Here is a 7,073-nt window from a genome sequence, read left to right on the forward strand (position 1 = left end):
CGTTGCCGGCTCCCACACCCGCGGGCCTCCGTCTCCCTTGCCGCCGCCGCCGCCCCGCTTGTCCAGCGGGCCGGCCCCGTCCATGGGGCTACCCGTGCCCCCCACGCCTGCGCGCGCCTCTTCTTCCCTTCCCTCGCGAACGACGCCGCGTCCTGCAGCTCCACGAATACGTCCTCCTCCCTGACCGACTTCTCTGAGCCTGATGCGATCCCGGTGGTAGCCGCGCCTTGCGAGAGCCCCGCCGCTGCTCGGCCCGGTACCCTTCTGTGGCGGGCGCCTGTAGTCGGAGCTCTGGTCGTCGGTTCCAGAGTCGGGCGGTTCCACACGGGGGGCGCTTGTCCCGCTGTGCCACCAATCACTTAATTCGGCTCTCTCGAGCTGCCCGGCTCCGGCGGCGACGATGATGGCGGCGCCTAGGCCACAGCAGCCACATGGGATGAAACTAGCAGAGATGAAGAGGCGGCGGTCGTTGGGAGGAAAAAGGTTGCCGGGAAGCTGGAGGGCGTGCACCAGCTGCGGCTGCTGGACAACCGCTACGTTCAGTACAGGTTGCTGAACGCCCGGGGGCATAGGCGGCCAAGGAAGATGGAGAGGGGCTGGTGGAGGAGAAAGGTAGTAGAATGTTGTCGCCATTATTCCAACCCACATCATTGGATCAGAGATGCGAGTCGGGTTCGTAGGTGGGGGATGGCAGTGACTGGATGACTCGTGGCCGTGTGTGGTGTGCGTGGCTGGCATGTGGAGGCTCTGTCCGGGCAGCGTGGTTTGCGACGTGGTACATAGGCAGGCGGCGAAGCATACTGGCCGGCTGCGTGCGTGTCCCAAGTCGTCTGTGGCGTGCCATCCTTGGCTTCGTGCGGGAGGTTAAGGAGATGGAAGATTAATATGGGCCAATGTGAGAGGCAGAGAGAGCAAGTGGAAGACCACTTAAATCAAATTCTGGTGGCCAGCATTAGCTCCAGAATTAGTTCAGGGTATCAATTCTTTTCCAATGATTATTTTTGTTTTTTAGGTACCAAGTACCTAAATAAACATTAGCTCAGGGTATGGAGTAAATTGAAAGGATTCTCGCCCGCAATTTTTCTAAAGGATTCTAATACACAATATGCATTCAAGTTCCTCGAGGGTATGTCCACCTCAACTATGGGGAGGCACTCGAAGGGATGAGCCCCTGCTCTGGGGAGAGAGTAGAGGGCATGTTGGGCGCTGCTGCTGGAGGGGATTACGACGTGGGCTTGCTGGAGCTGCTGCTGGCTATTCCTGCTAGAGAGAGAGAGAGAGAGAGAGAACAGAGAAGGAGAGATGGATTCGAACGCCTGCTGATCTGGTCTTGTGGAGAAAAAAGAGAGATATGTCAGGAAGAGAGAGAGCTGAGAGATGCAAGATAGAGAGAGCTCAGAGGGATGTTGATTGCTGGACATTCAGGTATATGTACGGTGCTTCTTGTGAGGTGTATGATTCTACAGATTGATGCACATTTAGATAGAGAACATAGATGTAGCTTTGCTACTGATTGCTGCTGCTATTGATATAGTCTCATCAGTCAATAGTACTCATTTTGTATCCAGATAATTTCCTCTGTCATTAAGGGAAAAATACATCACTAAACCTTTTGCGGAGTAGATGGAGCGGCGGCGCCAGGGCCTCTGCTTTAACTGCGACGAGCCCTATACGCCGAGCCATGTCTGCCCGCGCCTCTTCTACTTGGAGACGGCCGACTACATCGAGGAGGGCACCCTGGCCGACGCGGCCGACACACTGCCACCCCCAGCGGCTGCGGAGGCCGCACCCGCCGCCGCCCCAGCGACGACACTCGTGGTCTCTCTCCATGCGCTCGCTGGCATCCGCGGTGAGAGGACCATGCTTTTGCCGGTGATGATCCACGGCGAGCGCTTGGTGGCCTTGGTGGATACAGGCTCCACCCATAACTTCCTGCCCGAGGCTACCATGCGTCGCTTAGGGCTTCAGCCGACGGGCGGGGAGCAGCTTCGGGTCACGGTGGCCAACGGCGATCGTCTCCGGTGCCATGGGCTCGAACGGAACGTGCCCATCACCATCAGCGACGAACACTTCTCCATCACATGTGCGGGCATTGATTTGGGCTGTTTCGACTTCATCCTTGGCGTCGACTTTCTACGGACCCTCGGTCCCATCCTTTGGGACTTCGACGCTCTCAAGATGACATTCTGGCGGTTGGGATGCCGCATTCGGTGGGACGGCGTTGGGGGCACCTCCCAGGTGGCGCCGCAGCTCCAGCTGGCCACGGCTACCTCCGAGGCCGAGCACCCACTGTTGGATCACCTTCTGCAGCAGCACGGCGACCTCTTCACCGAGCCACAGGGCCTTCCACCAGCCCGGGCATATGATCACCGTATTCACCTTCTGCCGGGCTCGGCACCGGTGGCCGTTCGTCGCTACCGCTACCCGCAGCTGTAGAAGGACGAGTTGGAGCGGCAGTGCGCACTGATGCTCGCCGCGGGCATCATCCGGATCTCCACCTCGCCGTTCACCGCGCCGGTCCTCCTCGTCCGCAAGTCGGACGGCACGTGGCGCTTCTGCATCGACTACCTTGCCCTTAATGCTCTCACACTTAAGGACAAGTTTCCAATTCCGGTGGTTGATGAGCTCTTGGACGAGCTACATGGGGCGCGTTTCTTCACCAAGCTCGATCTCCGGTCAGGGTACCACCAGGTGCGCATGCACCCGGACGACATCGCCAAGACGGTGTTTCGGACTCACCACGGCCACTTCGAGTTCTTGGAGATGCCCTTCGGCCTTTCCAACGCCCCGGCGACCTTCCAGGCTCTGATGAACGACGTCCTTCGGCCCTACCTACGTCGGTTTGTACTCGTTTTCTTTGATGACATTCTTATCTACAGCGCATCTTGGGCGGAGCACCTTCAGCACGTCGCCATCGTCTTCAACGAGCTTCGGGCGCACCATCTTCATCTTAAGCGCTCGAAGTGCTCGTTCGGGACGTCGTCGGTCGCCTACCTCGGCCACGTCATCTCGGCCGATGGGGTTGCCATGGATGCCGACAAGGTGGCGGCCGTCGCAGCCTGGCCGACGCCGCAATCGCCGCGGGCTCTTCGCGGTTTTCTGGGCCTTACGGGCTACTACCGGGAGTTTATCCGGGAGTTCGGCCTCATCGCATCGCCCCTCACGCGTTTGCTGCATCGTGATGCTTTCGCTTGGGACGACGAGGCGACGACGGCATTCGAGGCCCTCAAGGGGGCCCTCATGATGGGGCCCGTTCTTCAGATGCCAGATTTTGACCGCCCATTTGTGGTGGACTGCGACGCCTCCGGTGCGGGGTTCGACGCCGTGCTTCATCAGGGCGAGGGACCTCTCGCCTTCTTCAGCAGGCCTTTCGCTCTACGCCATCTTAAGCTCGCGGCGTATGAGCGCGAGCTCATTGGATTGGTGCAGGAGGTGCGCCACTGGCGGCCCTATCTGTGGGGTCGGTCTTTCCAGATTCGCACGGACCACTACAGCCTCAAGTTTTTGCTGGACCAGAGGCTCTCGACCGTGTCGCAGCACCAGTGGATCAGCAAGCTCTTCTGCTTCGACTTCTCCGTCGACTATCGCCCCGGTCGTCTTAACACCATGGCCGACGCCTTGTCTCGCCGCGACGCCGACCACGACGCCACTGTCGTCGACGCAGAGGGGACGGTGATATGCATCCGCTCTGTGCTGACCTTCGGCCTCTTCACCGACATTCGCTGGGCGACAGCGACCGCGGCCGACGCCCTTCTCCTTCAGCAGCAGCTGGCTGCGGGCGACTTGGAGGAGCCTTGGCGCTTCACCGACGGCCTGCTCCTCCACGGGCGCCGGGTCTTTGTGCCGGCGCATGACGATCTCCGTCACCAGGTGCTGTTGTTGGCCCACTCGACGGGCCGTGAGGGTGTGCAGAAAACTCTCCATCGTCTCCGCGCCGACTTCTACATCCCTGGTGATCGGGCCCTGGTCCGTGACTGGGTTCAGTCTTGTGTGACGTGCCAGCGCAACAAGACAGAGACGCTACGGCCGGCTGGTCTGCTCCAGCCCTTGGAGGTGTCGTCTCAGGTCTGGGCGGATATCTCCATGGACTTCATCGAGGGCCTCCCTAAGGTGGGCGGCAAATCGGTCATTCTCACGATGGTCGACCGCTTCTCCAAGTATGCTCACTTCATTACGCTCGGTCACCCCTACACGGCGGCGTACGTGGCCCGGGCCTTCTTCGACGGGATCGTCCGCCTCCACGGGTTTCCCTCTTCGGTCGTCAATGATCGGGACCCCGTGTTTACGGGGCATGTGTGGCGCGACCTCTTCAGGATGGCAGGCGTGAAGCTCCGCCTGAGCACAGCCTTCCACCCTCAAAAGGATGGCCAGTCCGAGGTCGTCAACAAGTTGATTGCCATGTATTTGCGTTGTGTCACAGGTGATCATCCTCATGCATGGGTGGATTGGCTCTCATGGGCGGAGTACTGCTACAACACCTCCTATCACTCCGCCCTCCGCGCCACGCCTTTTGAGGTAGTCTATGGCCGCCCGCCTCCGCCGATTCTTCCGGTTAATCCGTCCATAGCTCGGACCGAGGCGGCCGGGGACCTTCTGCGGAGCCGCAACGAGATGCTCGCGGAGGTCCGACAACGCCTCCTTCAGGCCCATCAGTTGGCCAAACACTGCTACGACGGTCATCATCGTGAGGCGGAGTTCGCGGTGGGCGATTGGGTGTGGCTGTGTCTTCTTCACCGCTCAACGCAGTCACTAGACCCCCACGTGAAGAAGCTGGGTCCTCGCTATGCCGGGCCCTTTGCTATACTGGAGCGCATTGGGAAGGTGGCTTACCGCCTTCAGCTTCCGACGGGCGCTCGCATCCACGACGTCTTCCATGTGGGGCTGCTCAAGCCCGTGGAGAGCCACCCGCGGGCCCTCCCGCGCTTCCCCCGACTGCCGACGGACGTCTTCTTCCTGGACCGGAGAAGGTCTTGCAGGCCCAGCTACGTCGAGGCGTGTGGTACATGCTGATTCACTGGGCTAGACTTCTGGCAGAGGACGCCACTTGGGAGCAGCGCGAGGAGTTCCATCAACACTATCCAGAGTTTCAACTCGAGGACGAGCTGTTTGCGCAGGCGGGGAGAGATGTTATGACCGGCTAGACCTACAGCCGTAGGGGGCCCACCGGGCAAGCTTAGCCCGCAAGTTATCTTAGTTTTATTTCATGTTATGGTTATATAAACAGATTGTAATACTATTCTGAGATTTAAGCAATAAGACTATTCTATTGCCCGGCTCCCAGAGGAGCCGGAAACCCTAAACCCTAGCCGCCACTTGCCTTAGCCGCCGCCACCGTGGTCGCAAGGACGGCGCGAGGCGCCGTCCGGCCGCCGCGCTCCAGCCCACGCCCGCCTCCCTCCTTCCCATACCACCTACGCCCCAGACCCGGTAGGGCTCTAGGTTCTACCACTTAGGTCCACAGGCACCCATGGCCTTTGGCCCTTTGGCATTGATTTCCATTTGAGTTTTTTTTAAGAAAAATGCATTAGCCCGGTGTTAAACTAATGATGCCCTACAAAGGGGTCGCCTATTCTTCCATCAAATATTCTGCTTTTTCCCGGGTACTCGGGTTCAAATACCCATGGATTTTTTGTTTCTTTATTGGCTTCATATAATTCTGAAAACACAAGTTTTCTTGAAGCCTCTTGCTCATATCTCTCATCAAAGGGTGCTATTCTATAATGTTTCTTTAGCAGATCCCCCGCTAATCCGAGCGAGCTTTCAAATATTTGTCCCACATTCATTCGGGAGGGTACTCCTAAGGGATTGAAGACCATATCATCGGGTGTTCCATCTTGCAAATAGGGCATATCTTGCCTCGGCAAACTTTTGGAAATGATTCCTTTATTCCCATGTCTTCCGGTATTATCAAAATGTTCTTTAACCAAACTTGGATGACGCTCACATGGTAACTATATCATCAAAATCACCTACCCGTGCAAAAGCAGAATGGCAGCCCCTTTTGGTTGAGAGACTGTCCTAAATTACTTCCTTCCTAAGTGCTTAGTATAAGGCCTAGGCATCTTGCAATCTGCGCAGAGCAAAAACAATTAAGCTCTGGAATGGCTCATGGTCTCAGGCAGATCTCGGGACTTTATATATATACCTCCCAATTGCTCACCTTTACTAAATCTACAGATATTTCAGTTAGTGATGCAGTGGATCGAGATGTCATATCTGACCTTTTTCACTTACCTCTGTCAGTCAGTGGAAGCCTCTATGAAGAATTTCGGTAGTCTGCTCATGGTAAGGTGTTCGAGATGGATCTGCTCCTCTGTGCCCTCGAAGAGGCGCTGCGACACCGGCTGCCGCATTCCCCCCGCCGGATGGCCGCCTGCTCGATGCTTTCCCGGCCATCACGCTCAAGCAGCACTCCGATGTGCGCCGTCGCTGACCTGTCAAGGCCGCCGCGTCTGTGGCACGCGACCCGCGAGCATTAGCGTGCTGCGTGTTTGTCTCGGGCGGCGGTGTGATTGAGACGGCGACGAGCAAGCCGGCAAGGGGTGGTTGCGGGCGCGGCGGCGATTGCTGCGGTCGGCGGGCGACTCGGGGCGAACGGACGAGCAGCCAGGGTGCTCCTATCCCTATGTGGCCGCTTGTAGCGAACAACGGGAGCAACTAATTAAAGAGCGCTCCTTCGGGAGCCTGATCAGCGCGCGCTCACAGCCATTCGCCATGTGTCGCGCTTTGGACGCTCCCTCGGGATTTTGTTTTTTTATTTTACGCACGCGTTTTCGGCTTTTTAAAAGGTTTTTTTTCGGGTTTTTTTGACTTCTTGGTTTTTACCGGTCTTCTCTAGCTTTTCGACAAAAAAAAATCGAAAAAAAAATTTTGTGCAAAAAAAAACATTTTTTTCGCGAGAGTCGCGATTTTGTTTTCGCGAGAGGCACGGGCGTGCCTCTTTCGGAAAGGGAAAAAAACGCGTTTTCTGTTTTTTTTTCTTTCGCGAGAGGCACGGTTTTGCTTCCGCCAGAGACATGGTTGTGCTTTCGCGAGAGGCATGGGCGTGCCTCTTTCGGAAAGGGAAAAAACGC

The sequence above is a fragment of the Triticum dicoccoides genome, chromosome 2B, assembly GCF_002162155.2.
Source record: "Triticum dicoccoides isolate Atlit2015 ecotype Zavitan chromosome 2B, WEW_v2.0, whole genome shotgun sequence".
NCBI lineage: Eukaryota > Viridiplantae > Streptophyta > Magnoliopsida > Poales > Poaceae > Triticum > Triticum dicoccoides.